The following is a 16,130-nucleotide window of genomic DNA, read 5'->3' on the forward strand; positions in this document are numbered from 1 at the left end:
TTAATGGAATACTGGCTGACACTGAATCCTCCCACCGTCCATATCACAGGGGTTACCATTGACCAGAACGTGAAGTCAAATCAACATACAAATATAAGGGTTACAAGAGCAGGTCAGAGACATGGAATTCTATACTGAATAATAGACACTATGACCTAAACGGCATGAGATATGACAATAGATTTAGGCCATTCAGAAAATTCCTTCACTTTGATACTGTACCATTTTGTCATTGTCTCTATGAAAAGTGGAAATATCTTCTACACACTGACTGTATCAATCTTTGCAGTAATCCATTAGTTTCAATCAGACCCCCCACCACCCCACCCCCACAATTTTTCTAAATTCCATCGAGTACGCACATTGCCGCTCATATGACAAGCCGTCATCCCCAGGATGGATCACCTCCAACACTAGCAGATCTTTCTCCAGAGATAGTGTCCAAAACAGCTCACAACTGGCCACATACCGTCTGTCCATAGCCCATTACATTCTCAGCAGTATGTCTCCTGTCTTGCATTCTTGCTGTCTTGAAATGAATGCAAACATTGCTTTTGCTTCCCTAACTGACAACTGAACGTTAACCATAAGAGAGGACGAGTGCTTCAAAATTCTTTTGTGCTTCAGATTTAATGGATCCTATTAGAACATAGTGTCTCCCCTATTCCGCCTACCAAAGTGCATATTCTCACACGTTTCCATATTGTGTTCCATCAGCCACGTGTTTTCCCACAGTCCTAAACTGTTCAAGCCTTTCTGCAGCTTCCCCACTTCCTCAGTATCATCTGCAAACTTAGCAAAACTGACCTCAAGTCCTTTGTTCAGATTGTTCATATACAATATATTTCCTGGTTCCCTAAGGACCGTCCACCATATAAAAGGCACAATAGTGAAAGTGCTTGACTCCATTCAGGTTGAAGCAGTGGCTTGACTTGAATTATACCTGTAAAGTCTTCAGTCCTTGCACCACTGACCTTCAGTAGAAGCACACCCTACCCACTTTTGTTGTGAGTTTACTTCATTATGGCGCACAATCCCAGTCTATTGATGTCACTCTGTCTCAACACTGAGTGGTGCTCACACCAACCATGTCACTGTGTATTGATAACGATGGAGGGAGGTCGGCGAGGGTATGTCTATGATGAATAACTGTGTGACTGCCAGGCTGAAACCTGCCCCAACAGCCTCGGATGTACCTGTGCCCACTCTCACCGCTGCAGACCTGATCAGTCTTCCTGCAAGTCAGTCAAGGAAAGCGCCGGGCCTGGATAGTGTTCCCGGCTGAGCACTCAGATCCTGTGAGGACCAACTGGCAGAGGTATTCACATACAATTTCAGCCTTTCCTTCCCACAGGCTGAAGTCCCAACCTGCTTCAGGAAGGCCAACAACAACCTTTTAAGTGAGAAAGCTCATGCTTTAATGACTTAATGATTACCGCCCCATGGCTCTAACCTCAATAAATATGGAGTTATTTGAAAGGCTGGTTATGGCCCACAGCACCTTCAATCTCCCAGTCTGACTTGATCTCCTATAATATGCCGACTGATGTAACGGGTCCACAAAAGATGCCGTATCCCGAGCCCTGCACTCATCCCTAGGACATCTGGACAACAAAGTCACCTACACCAGACTCCTGCTCATTGACGACAGCTCCACCTTAAACATCATTACCCCTCCAGACCAATCTCAAAATTCCATGACCTTAGTCGTGGCTCCACTCTCTGCAACTGGATCCCCCGGTTTCTGACCAACAGACCCCAATTAGTGAAGGTAGGTATCTGCACCACCGCCACAATAACACTCAACACTGGAGCTCCTGGCGCATGTTTCCTCAGCCCCCTTCTGTACTCCCTGTACACACACGGCTGTGTCGTCAGCCCCTACTGTACTCCCTGTACACACACAGCTGTGTCCTCAGCCCCCTACTGTACTCCATGTACACACACGGCTGTGCCCTCAGCCCCCTACTGTACTCCCGGTACACACACGGCTGTGCCCTCAGCCCCTACTGTACTCCCTGTGCACACAGCTGTGCCCTCAGCCCCTATTGTACTCCCTGTACACATATGGCTGTGTCCTCAGCTCCCTACTGTACTTTGTGTACACACACGGCTGTGTGCTCAACCCTCTACTGTACTCCCTGTACACACACTGCTGTGCTCTCAGCCCCCTACTGCATTTCCTGTACACACACGGCTGTGCCCTCATCCCCGACTGCACTCCCTGTACACCAAGAGATGTGCCTCAGCCCCCAATTGTACTCCCTGTACACACACAGCAGTGTCCCTCAGCCCCCTACCACACTCCCTGTACACACACAGCTGTGTCCTAAGCCCCTACTGTACTCCCTGTACACACACAGCTGTATCCTCAGCCCCCTACTGTACTCCCTGTACACACACAGCTGTGCCCTCAGCCCCTACTGTTCTCCCTGTACACACGGCTGTGCCCTCAGCCCCCTACTGTACTCCCTGTACACATATGGCTGTGTCCTCAGCCCCAAACTGTACTTCGTGTACACACACGGCTGTGTCTCTCAACCCCCTACCTACACCAAGAGATGTGCCTCAGCCCCCAACTGTACTCCCTTTACACACACAGCAGTGTCCCTCAGCCCCCTACAGTACTCCCTGTATACCCACGGCTGTGTCCTCAGCCCCCTACTGTATTCTCTGTATACACACGACTGCATGCCTCAGCCTCCTACTCTACTCCCTGTACACAAACGGCTGTGTCCTCAACCCCCTACTTCATTCCCTGTACACATACGACTGTGTCTGCAGTCCCCTACTGTACTCCCTGTACACACACGGTTTTGTCATCAGCCCCCTATTGTACTCCGGTACACACACGTGGCTTTGTTGCCAAATTCCAAACAATGCTAACTGTAAGTTTGCTGATGACATCACCAAAGCAGGAGGGATATCAAACAACGATGAGCCTGAACATAGAAAGTAGATAGTGGGTTTGGTGGCATGGTGGAATGATAATAACCTCTCTCTCAAATTCGGCAAAAGTAACTAACTGATCATTGACTTTAGAATGAAAGGAGGGGAACATGCCACTATCTCCATCAACGGTCGAGACAGTGCAGAGCGTCAAGTCCTTCGGAGTGATGATAACTGGCAACCTACCTTGGACTTCTCACATAGGTGTGACAGTCACGATGGTGCAAAAACTTCTCTCCTTCCTCACTTGGCTCAGAATATTTAGCATGCACTAATTCTACAGATGCGCTATTGTGAACGTACTGTTCGGGTGCATAATGGCCTGGAACGGCAACACTCTGCCCAGGAACATCAGAAACTACAGAAGATTGTGTTCACAGCCCAGACTGTGACAGACTGCAATTTCCCGATCATTGACTCTATTTACACGGCTTGTTGCCGCAGAAAGGCTGCCAACATCTATCTTCTGTCTTCTGTTTCTTTCCCTGAACCTATTATCTTCCCTTCTCCCTGCCCATGTGACTGTTTATTTCCTTGTTTTGTTTCCTTTCTCTCTTTGACTGTCCATCTGTTTCCCTCGCTGTGTTCTTTTTCTCCTTCCCTTTGTTTCTGTCTCTGCCTCCTTCGTTGTTATGGTGATGGCTTCTCTATTCATTTGAAGCAGCTGATGGCTCATTGTTCAATGTTGGCAATACAATACACTCAACAAGGTTTTGGTATAGACGACATGATTTAAAATTATCAGTTAAATTTCAATTGTTGTCAAAAAAGCAACAAGAACTTAGGTATCCATTTAACAGTCAATTGTTACATCTAGTGCTCTGTATACTGGCACATCTCCCAGTGCTCTGTATACTGGCTACGCAAAGCATTCTATTCGGCTGCATAATGACCTCACATGGTAACTGCTCTGCCTAGGACCATAAGAAACTACAGACGGTTGTGTGCACAGCCCACACCATCACGGAAGGCAACCTTCCGTCCATTTTATACTTGTTATTGTCGCAGAAAGGCTGGCAACATCAAAGATCTCTCCCAAACTGGTAATGATCTCATGCAACCTCTTCCAACAGGGACGAAACACAGAGGCTTGAAAACATCCTCAAGAACACTTCCTTCCCTACCATTATTAGACTGACAAATTGACATCTCTCACTTTTCAAATATTATTAATCTTGCTAATGTCGATCTTGCTTTGCCCACCTTCTGTGAAGCTGTAACCTTATATGCCTTACTCTGTCCAAGGACCCTGTGATCTCTGTTTTCTGGTTTAGGGTCATTTACCTGCACTACAATAAAAACAAACCTTTCCATTGTACATTTGACTAAAATAAATGAAACGAAATAAGATCAAACATGTGGAGTGCAGTGGCTCAAGGTCATCTCAAGGGCAACTGGAAAAATGAACGAATGTTGCCCCAGTCAGAGATACCCATATCTAATTAATGAATATAAGAAGATGACCACACTTAGGGAGGACAGACAGAGGGAATGAAATCGCTTTAAACATGATCTTAGATATATACAGGTTTCCCTCACCATTTGTAAGTAGACTGTCCTCCGAAACCGTTCGCAAGGTGATATGGTGTAAAGTGCAGTAGCACTGATTTATTTTGGGAAAATTTCGACTTTCTTCGTAAAAGTGAAAATCCTGCTGGAATTTCGTTTGGTTAGTGAAACAAGATCCTAATGTAAGTCATTTGGAAGGGGAAGTGGCAAAAATCGAACTTTTGAAAAGCGGGGGATGACCTGTATTTACATGGGCATGTTATTCAGGAAGATGGGAAAGGCGAAAAATAAATGAGGTGAATGTCTCGTTTTATTTCCAGCCCAGCTGATCATCATTTCCTTTGTTTTCTCTTTTTCTTCTATATCTCTCTTTCTCTATTGAACCCCTCCTTCTGTTCAAAGCAAACTTCACTGTCAACGGTATTAATCACACTCCTTTCCAGCTACTTTCAGTTCAGGAAAGTTTCCCATCACTTTCTGTTCATTTCTTTGCATTTCTTTCTATAATTTCAGATTTTCAGCATCTTCCTTTATTTGATTTCACCTTCAATTTTCTTAATTCGTGGGACGTTGTCATCTCTGCCAAGTGCAGCATTTGGTGACCATCACTAGTCGCCCTGACTCTGAGGCCATTCCGCAATATAATATAAAGTTAAGCATATTGCCATGGGTCTCAAGTCACACTTAACCCAGATTTCATCACCGAGGGTGATCAGTGAAAGAAGAAGGTTTTCAGATAAAATGTTGCTTTTATGTTTGTTTTTCATGAAATTCACCTTTATTCCAATGCTTATCATTATTATTTATGGTCTGTCATCAGCTATGGTAGGACTTGAAACAAATCCCTTGAAACAATATCTTTCGTTTAATAAGCTTTGCTCCTGAATTACAGCCAGCGGCACTCCTACATTCAAACATTGTCCTAATCATGAAGTAACATCCGAGACAAGAGGAATTTTGTGATTGAAATATTTGTATTTGAAAAAGTGGTCAGAAGAGACCTTAAAACATTAAGTCTGAATTTTACCAACGTGCAGCCAATGGTTTGTTCAGCAACAGCACTGACACAGAGATAAAGATTGAGGATATTAGGAGCTGGTAGTGGACAGGTTTGGTGACAGAGAGAACACGAGACATAAACCGGTTCAGGGCAAAAAAATGACCTCGGGTTTGTGCACAGTTTTATTCGCAGATGTTTGTGAGGTAGTGGTCTGCAATTCATGGGTAATGAATGGAGACTGCAATTGAAACTGAAGGCAATAGTTTCTTTCTCTGACAAATATAGTTAACAGGATTTGCAACAAAGTTCAAATAGGTTAGTAGAACACCCTTCACCCCGCCCAGAATAATCATCAGCACTGCTGATATCCGATATGATGGAAATCCCCAAGAGGGGGAAATCTTGAAAAGACTCAAGGAAAACCTCCTCTCCATTGTTGTAATGTTCCAGTCCGCTATTCTCCCATTCAGATCTATGCAGCTGTTGATCTCTGTTACTATTAGAGCTGATGCATCTGTTACTACAGTGGGATCGAACACTGAATGAAGCCTCTTACGAACAGGAGAGGGAAACACTTCAGTGACACAGTTGCATTGCATGGAGACTGACATCAATCACAGTCAGAGCAAACAGTCCCAGCTTTTAATACAGCACATTCAGTTCACAATATAACTGGACTGGACTACATGTTGACATTGCTGGCTATTGGTCACATCTCCCATCACCAATTGCTCGAGTGATGTCAGTTGTGAGGGAGAATAAGAATATTTTCTTTTCGTAGGCGACATGATTCTGCTTTGTTGTCCGTTTACTATGTTGTAACCATCTCTCCAAAAATCCTTCCACCCCCCCCCCCCCCAAAAGAATCACAATCAGGATGTTGTTACTGTGCTGATCTCTCCTCCACTGGAACAAACACCAGCGAACAGACTGTCATTGGGCACAATCGCCCTGAACATAGACAGGAAGTGTGGACTTCTCTGAATGTTCCTCTCACTGCTCTAATAAGGCAACTTTGGAACTTGGACAGGGAATATGCTTCAGTAATTTATTTATATAAATTGACAGACTCCTAAATGCTGTTTTATTTGGTGTAAACAGTATTTTTACGCATTTTGGCTTCAGTCCAACACTAAAAGTGTTAATTACAATGAACGTATTCATTTAGACTTATGAATTAATAAGTCAGGTTTGAATGGACATGTTATTGGCTGGGAGATAGGGCGGAATGGGAGCAGTGGCTGTGGAAACTGCATGGGAAGTACAAAGATATTCCCCAATCATCATCCCTTTTTCTGACAGACAGAATTAAATCTAATGTATAACAAGGAAACAGCCAACATTTGGGAGATGCAATGCTGAATGGCAATGTGAACTAAAAGGATAATATTAAATGTGATGAAGTGAAATATATTTTATACACATACCATTTAATCATTGGGAATACAGATTGAGTAGGGTCACCGGACCTGAAACATTAATTTTGATTTCTCTTCACAGATACTGCCAGGCCTGCTGAGCTTGCCTCTAAGTTCTGATTTTCTTTTTGTTTGAGATTTATCATATTGTTCATATCTGGCAGGATACTTACAATTAAAAGCAGACACTAATAACAAAATGTGAAGGGCAATGGGGACAATACAGGAGACTAACAGTAGAGTTATAGTCATTCCAAGCTGGAAGAGACAATGGGCTGAGTTTCCCCCACTTTTGCTGTAAATAATTCTGTGATATGTAATCAAAACCTTTGGAGAGGGGTAGACAAGTTTCTTCAACGATGGTCACAGAGTGCTCCACCATCAATAATCTATTCCTATTATCTCATGACATTTCAGCTGCCTCTAAAATGTATTTTTAAACAAAGTGGAGTTCCTGAGATTTACAGGATCATCAGAAAAAATATTCCTTTTTCCTTTGATTCTTAAAGAAGAAACAGATTTCGGCCGTAATACAGGTGTCACAGACACAACAGCTATAACAGAAACAGGAAAGGACTACATTGTCCTTATGTAACCAAATTCAGCATGCAGCCCTGTCAAGATACATGAAATATAGTGATACTGAAACACGAAATACAAACAGAAAATGATGGTAGAAGTGCAACAGATGAGGATGTATCTGCAGAGAGAAACAGAGTTAGCATATCGAATATGATGTGACACTGTTCTGAAAAAGTCATATTGAAATCAAAGGTTAATTCTGTGTATCCCTGCTCAGAGGGTGCCATACCTGCTGAGTTTCCCTCTATCGATTTCTTTTTCTTTCTGAACTGTGACAAATTGACTGATCTGAACGATATAAGCAAAGCTCTGTCTCAGCTGAACCTTGAATATTAGTTTATGGACATTAAATGAGAAATTACAAAGTTCCTATATTTGACAGAGTTCCAAATATCCATGACGTATTGCATTGTGGGACAAAACCATTGTGAGACATTGCTGAAACAAAAACCAAAGTTGTCGCAAAAGCTCTGCAGTATCTGTGCAGAGAAATCAGAATTAACGTTTCTAATTCAATGGCCCTTCCTCAGAACGGATGGTAGCCCTGAATGTTGATTAATATACAGCAGAAGCTGAATAACTGTTCATGGAGACTGTTAGTAGCTAACAATAGGGTGTGAGTAATGGAAGGCCACGTGAGGACTAGGCCTGGTGTATGGGTAGGGGGCATTGAAGAGTTCAGTCCCTAAATTATTGACCATTATTTTGAGTCTGAATGGCTGCAGGGTCCACCCGCGGAAAATGAGGTGTTGTTCTTCCAGCTTGCGTTGAAATGTCCTGGAACACTGCAGCAAGCCTGACGCAGAGATACTGGCCAGGGAACAGGATGGGGTATTAAACTGGCAGGCAACTGGAAACTCAGGGTCTTTTGCAGAGGTACAGCTTGGATATACTGTGAAGTAGTCACCCAGTCTACCTTTAGTTTTCCCAATGTAGAGCGGATCATAATGTGAGCAGCGAATGTAGTAGACCGGATTGTGGGAAATGTTGGTAGGATGCTGCTTCACCTGGAAGGTTTGTTTGGACCTTAGATAATGACGAGGGAGGAGGTAAATGGGAAAGTGTAACAACTTCGGCAGGGGAAAGTGAAGTGTAGCTGTGGTGGGGGCTGGGGGAGGTGGTGTATGTGTGTGGGGAGGGGAGGTGTGGGCGGTGAATAACGAGTGGACCAGGGTGTCCTGGAGGAATTGGTCACTTCAGAAGGCGGAAAGGGGAGAGGAGGCAAATATGTGTCTGGTGGTGGCATCTTTCTGGAGGTGGGAGAATGCAGACTGATGATCTTCTGCATGTGAATGTGGTGGGATGGTCGGTAAGGATAAGGGAAACTCTAACGCTGTTGCAGCAGGGAAGAAAGATGCTGAGGGTAGAAGTGCAGGAGGTGGGTCGGAACTGGTTGAGGTCCCTGTCAATAACAGTGCTGGGGAGTTCTCGTATGAGGAAGAAGGTGGACATAGCAGAGGCCACATGTTTGAAGTTGACATCATCAGAAGCAATGCGGTGGAGACGGAGGAACTGAGAGAATGGAATGGAGCCTTTGCAGGATACAGGGTGTGAGAATGCATACTCCAGGTAGCTGTGGGAGTTGGTCGATTATTACTGGATATCAGTGACCGGTCTATCCTCAGAAATAAAAGCAGAGATATCGACTAAAGGAGGGGAGGAGTCAGAGGTAGAGAGGTGAATGTGTGGGAGGGGTGCAAATTGGAAACAACGAACTTTTCCAATTCTGGACAAGAAAGAGGAGCAGCAGCGATGATAATATCTACATATTGGAGAAAGAGTTATGGATGGGGGCTGGAATAGAACTGGAAATGGAATGACCTACGTACCCCACGAAGAAACAGCTATAACTTTGGACCACGTATGTATCCATGCACCCCCTCTGTATGGGAGGAGCAGGCTGAAGCAATGGGTCTGCATGGGCAGTTCTGTTTGTGGATTTTCAGGAGGAGATAAAAGCGAACTCTGCTATCAGAGGGCCATCAGCTTCGGGACTGTTAGGTGGGGGTGAGTGGGGTGGGGGTGTGGGCCAGTGACTGGGAATCTCCAGGTGAAATGTGGTCAGATTTAGTAAATAAAATAGCCTGATGTGCCATGATAGGGTTATGGACCAGCAGGTGACATGTGGAGGTATCTGAGAGCTGGCACTCAGCCTCTGAAATGTAGAGGTGAGTCCACCAGACTGCAGCAGCACCTCCCTTATCGGCACAGGCTGAATAACATAGTCAGGGTTGATTGAAGCCTACAGCGTACAGTCTGTTCAGAGGGTGATAGGTTGGATAGGGAGAGGGGGAATACAGAGAATTAAAGACAACTAAACTCACATGGAAAGTTCTCAATGAACATATTGAGTTCAAGTAAATGCCAGAGGAATGGATCCAGGTGGAGGGAGAGTGTTGGAGCTGGGCGAAGGGTCTATGGGATGGGGAGTGGACTCTTGTCCAAAGAAATGGACACCGAGGAGAAGATGGTGGAAGAGGAGTTCAACATTATGTCGTTCCTGAAATTCATTAAAGTGGGGGTGCAGAGGGATAAAACTGAGATATTTGCTGAGTACAGAACATTCAGCATTAGAGCGTGGAAGGTTAGGAAGGATGGTGAATACACCACAGGAGGTGGGCTTGGGGGAGGGGATGGAGTCAGAGCACAGGGCATGGTGGTGTGGCAGGTTCCAGAGGCTCATAGGCATCTCTAAGTTATTCTATCTTGTGTGCCTCGTATATCTGGTGAGCATGGCGAATGAGCTGGAGAATGAAGTAGAATTGGGGAATGGTGCAGCCTTGAGCCAATGCGATGTGATGCTGTTGAACAGAGAAAATGCTGATCTCAGTGGCAACGACACCGCACGACCAGTCTTCAGAAAGTAAATGATTGAAGATAATCTGAATCGTTACCTTATTGTAATGCTCTGATTTCATTGGGGTGAGACTCAACCAGCAAGGTTTTACTTTTTGAGACTTTAGACCAAACTGTGAAAACTGATGTATCTTGATGTTATTAATAAAACAAATCCATCCATGGTTTTGTAAGGCAATAGCAAGGGCAGAGTTTATTTGTCGTTCCCAATAGCTCTGGGTAAGGTGTTATTGTTCATTGAGGAAATTACCAGCACAGAATTTCCTCTGATTTCCATTAACCACAGTTTGCTGAGGGGGAATGATGCTACATGAATCAAATGCTACTTTGATGGCAAGGGAAGTTACTCTGATCTCACCTCAACTGACATTGGAAAATAAGTTAAAATACTAAAGAGAAAAAGGCTAGAACACGGCTTATTGAACAATGTGGTCACTGTCTTCGCAACGTTTAAGGACAAACAGATGCATGGACTTCTGATTCTGAGGAGCGGTGTTTCCTATTTGGGATGAGGCTGTTTGCTTCAGCGCTGTGACACAGAGACAGAAAAAAAACGTTCCACTCTGTATGGGGAAAATATCTCACCCTATTCACGGTGCATTGGACAATGACAGAAATACACGATTAAACATTGGGCATTGATCATCTCAATCTCATCATTCACTGATGACCAATAGCAGCACAGAAGCCAGGAGCTCCCATAACCCCAGTTGAAAAGCAAAAATGGGTAAGAGATGGCCAGTAGAAGTGGGAGTAACTAGGGAACTGGTGTAACTTACAGTGGGAGTGGCAGAAGAAGGGTGTGAAGAGATATCATCAGTGGAAGAGTATGTGGCAGCAGAAGGGGTCGTGCAAGGGAAGTAGGAGTGTAAAAAAAGAGTTGGAAGGGGAGGAGGAATGGCTAATGAAGTTTTAGTGACTGGGTAAAGCTTGTTTTTGGAAAAGTGAGGTTGGGTGAAAACCACCAATGTTCAGAAAAATTGGGATCGGATTCCATTGAAAATTAAAATTTGATGCACTTCTTTTTCTATCACTTGATTCTTTATCAGATTGTACATTCACTCTGTAGTTTGTATCTCCATCAAATGCAGGTGACGTGCTCGCCCCCCCCCCCCCGTGTTGTGTCGCAACATTTTTGAATTTTTTTTAACAGTATGTATTTGCTTCCAATCCAAGGTAGACATGAGAATTTGATTTGATCTCCTGCAGTTTGTCCATAGCATGGAATTTAATTGAATATTTTTCCTCATCACATTAGCTGATTCAAGAAATGAATCAGTGTCCATCCTGCAGATGAAAAATTTCTTCAGTTTTCACTATTGTTACAAAGGACAGTGCCACACAACAGGCTAATGTTCAAGTGCAAGGTGCCAAACCAAATTTCTCCCTAAATTAGGTACACGCTTTATGAATAAGACATGCTGAGGGACAGAGTGTAAAAGGTGAATTTAACTCTGTGTCGAAAATGGTATTTGCAGCACCCTCATAATAGGCGTTAACTACATCACTCTGTAAATTCCCTAAAATAAGAACAACAAGAGACTGGAATTCTTAATTATTCCTTTGTAAATAACATGTGGAGAACAGGAAGGAAATCAAGGTTTGTTTGTGATATTCATAAATGATGACGGTGAGAATGTGGAAGATGGATGGCAGTGGAATGATAACTAATGCTGGGGATGACACAAAGATTAGCTGGGTGCTTCACAGTGAGGAGGACAGGGTTAGGCTACAGGACGATATAAACAGATGATTTCTATATCCAGATTTATGGCCGATGAAGTTTAACACTGATAAATGTGAAAGGATGCACATCTGAATAAACAAGACAAGTGACAACTCAAACTTTGAAGAGCGAGGGCTAAACTTGCTCCTTTTTTCTTTGCAGCAGGGAAGGTTGAGGAGGGAACATGGTACAGGTGTACAAGAGAATAAAGGGTATGGAGAGGATGAACAGACAGCAGTTGTTTCGCTTACTCTAACGGTCAAAAACAAAAGGAAGCATACTTAAAGTGGAAGGCAGGGGATTGAGAGGGGATTTCTGGAGTCTGTATTGAACTGAGAGGGTGGCACAGACATAGAATATAAAGTTCCTATATGTGGAAACAGGCCCTTCGGCCCAAAAAATCCATACTGACCCTCCAAAGAGTAATCCACCCAAACACATTCCTCCTATATTTACCCCTGACTAAAGTACCTAACCTACATATCTCTGAACACTTTGGGCAATTTAGCATGGCCAATTCACTTATCCTGCACATCTTCGGATTGTTGGAGGAAATCGGAGTACCTACAGGAAACCCACGCGGATATGGGAGGAATGTGCAAAATCCATACAGGCAGTCACCCAAAGCTGGAATCAAACCTGGGTCCCCAGCGCTCTAAGACAGGCGTGCTAACCACTGAGCCACATTTCTGCCCCTAATAACATGTGCCTGGAATGCATTTCCTAGGCGGGTGATTGATCAGGTAATCTCACAAACATTAAAAAAAGCCTTTGGATATGCACTTGGTGAGGCAGGCTCGCATTTTCATTCAATGATTCTATGTGGTGGCAGCCACGAACACTCAGATATATTCTGAAGCAATAGCTAATGGCAGTTCCTAGTTTGTTCCATTGACTGTACTCAGGAAGTGAGACTCCAGTGAAGTGCTGGTATTATCTCCCACTTTCTATTTAAATGTTTCGGTTTTCTTGAGTTGGTAATGTAATTACCGGTGTCCATGATGTCATTTCCTGCCCTTTTTCTCAGAGGATGGTAGATGGAGTCAAAATTGATGTGTTTGTTGATGGAGTTCCGGTTGGAATGCCATGTTTCCAGGAATTCTTGTGCTTGTCTCTGTTTGGCCTGTCCTAGGATAGATATGCCGACCTAGTCAAAGTGGCGTACTTCCTCATCAGTACGTAAGACTTTCGTATTGGGTTCATGTCTTTTGTAGCTAGTTGATGTTCCTATATCCTGGAGACTAGTTTTCTGCTTGTTTTTCCGTTGTAGTGTTTGTTAAAGTTCTTGCAAGGCTTATTTTTCCTGGAGCAGAACAGACAAAGATGTGAATTTATTGCGGTGCTCAAAAGTATGATAAACGTTGCAGAGTAGAAAAAGAATACTCTATTAGTAGGCATTATAGCATCAAGGAATTCTAATTTCAAGGTTGTCAGTAAAAGAGCTAGAAGTGAAATAAGGGAAAAAACCGTCTTTATTTAGAGAGTTGTTACGAATTGGAGTTGACCGGCTGGGAAGGTTGAAGATGAAGATTCAAAAGAGAACTATATGTATATTTGGAAATTATGAATTTAACGGGCAACAGAGAGAGGGCTGGCAAATGGGAGGTGCTTGAGAGATATTTTTGGAACTGATGCATACGTAATGGCCAAGGGTTCCTCCTGTACTTTAAAGTTTTGTACTCTATCATGTGTCAGCTGTGAATAAAAGTCAGTATCCAATTATTTCACTGTGTAAATGCTCGCAAATATCTGATGTATGTTCTTTCTTCGATAAAATAAAATGTACATGCTTTATTTCTGTGTTAGAAAGTCTTGACAGGAGTTTATATTTTAGTTCCATAAATATAGAATCAACAGAATTGATTAAAGTGATTATAGCTCAGTTGAATGATTATCATTCACATCTTATTTTCGCCCAATTCATGGAATTTAGCAAACATCCCACTATTGTTCGGCTCAGTAAACTGACCACCTTGCAATGAGCTAAGCTGAAAATTGCTTCCAATAGATCTGAAATCATTTACATTGTTATTGGACCTCACAGCTGCCTGAGATACACAGAGACTCAGTCGCCTTTTCCAAAATCTGTACATTGAGTTTCTCACCTGGTTCGGGGCAGTCAGCCAGACATTACTTCAAAACAAATAATTTGGAATCCACCTTGGGCAGGGGGAGAACCCGCCAACAAACTATCATTGGTCTCAGTGTAGGTACAAACGTTGTCCAGGTTAAATACTAATGGCTGAACAGCAATCATGATTTAAAATTCATCTTCAGCCAGAGCCTGGCCCAGAGAGCAGACATGTTGACATGGAGAGACAGAATCACACCATACAAGTTACCTATGGTGATGAAATCTGACCTGCCTCCAAGATTCCATACACCTGCACCCCGGGTGAAGACGTTAACAACTTGACAATCTATTGCAGTGCCTTGTGCCTCACAAAGAAACCTCTAAATACAATCCAATAAATGTCACCTTCACATTCTCCAGTATCAAAATAAAATTGTACATCTCTGTGAATGGTCAGAGATTACTACATGGAAAACACAGTAGAATGTGTGTGAAGTAATCAGCAGCAAACGGCAATCCACAAATCACATTAAGAACTGAACTTGGCGGATTCTGTCTGGTCTAAGTAACCACACACATTATACTGGCTTTCAGGTGACTGTAACAATGCACACCATAACTGGAGGTTTTGGCTTTACATCCCTCCAAAGCTTCCTGATCTCACACACATCACTCCCTCACACATTCAACAATTGATGACAATCAACAAGCTGGGTGAAACTGGAAACACAGAACAGTGCAGCACTGTGCAGGCCCTTCGGTCTTTGATGTTCTGTCGACCTTTGATCCTACTCTAAGATCAAACTAACCTACATACCTTTCATTACACTATCATTCATGTGCCTATCCAATTATACATCCCTAATATAGTTGACATTCCTAATATACTACAACTACTGGCTGTTCATTGCACACATCCACCACTGTCTGTGTAAAGAACCTACGTCTGACATCTCCCCTAAACCTTCCTCCGATTACCTGAAAATCATACCCCGTCGAGAGTCATTTCACCCTGGGAAAAAGTAATGGCTATCCACTCTATCTATGTGTCTCATCATCTTGAACACCTCTGTCAAGTCACTTTCCATTCTTCTTCGTTCCAATGAGGAAAACACCCTAGCTCCCTCAAATTTTCTTTGTACGACATGCCCTCCAGTCTAGGCAGCATCTTGATAAATCTCCTCAGCACCCTCACCAAAGCTTCCACATCTTTCCTATAACGAGGCAACCAGAACTGATCACAATATTCTAAGTTGGTCTCACCAGGGCTCCATAGAGAAGCAGCATAACCTCGCAGCTGTTAAACTCAATCCCTCAGCTCATGAACATATCAACCACATCCTTAACTACCTTATTAACCTGGGTAGCAACTTTGTGGGAGCTATGTCATGAACCATATGATCCCCCTGTTCTCCACAATGGAAGAATCCTGCCTACATTCAAATCCGAATTTCCAAAATGAATCGTATCCCACTTTCCATATTGAACACCATCTGCCACTTCACAGCTGGGTACTGCATCCTGTCAATGTTCCTGTTGCAAACTACAACAGCCCTCCACTCTATCCACAGTTCCACCAACCTGTGTTACATCATCAAACTTACGAACCTATCCTTCCACTTCGTCATCCAAGTCATTTATCAAAATCACAAACAGCAGAGGTCCCAGAACCGATCCTTACGGAACACCACTGCTCACCTAGTTCCACACTGAATACTTCCCATTTACCACGACGCTCTGTATTCTATGGGTTAGCCAATTCTGTATCCAGACAGATAGGTCTCCCTGTATACCATGCCTCCTTACATTCTGAATGAAATTTCCACGGGGAAGTTTATCAAACACCTTGTTAAAATCCATGCACTCCGCATTCACTGCTCTACCTTCTTCAGTGCGTTCAATCCCATGCTCAAATAATCAAATAAAAGTTGTGAGGTATGACCTGCCCCTCATAAATCCATGCTGACTATTTCTAATCAAACCTTGTTTTTCAAGAATCCTCTCCAATACTTTGCC

Source organism: Hemiscyllium ocellatum, unplaced genomic scaffold (assembly GCF_020745735.1).
Source record: "Hemiscyllium ocellatum isolate sHemOce1 unplaced genomic scaffold, sHemOce1.pat.X.cur. scaffold_152_pat_ctg1, whole genome shotgun sequence".
NCBI lineage: Eukaryota > Metazoa > Chordata > Chondrichthyes > Orectolobiformes > Hemiscylliidae > Hemiscyllium > Hemiscyllium ocellatum.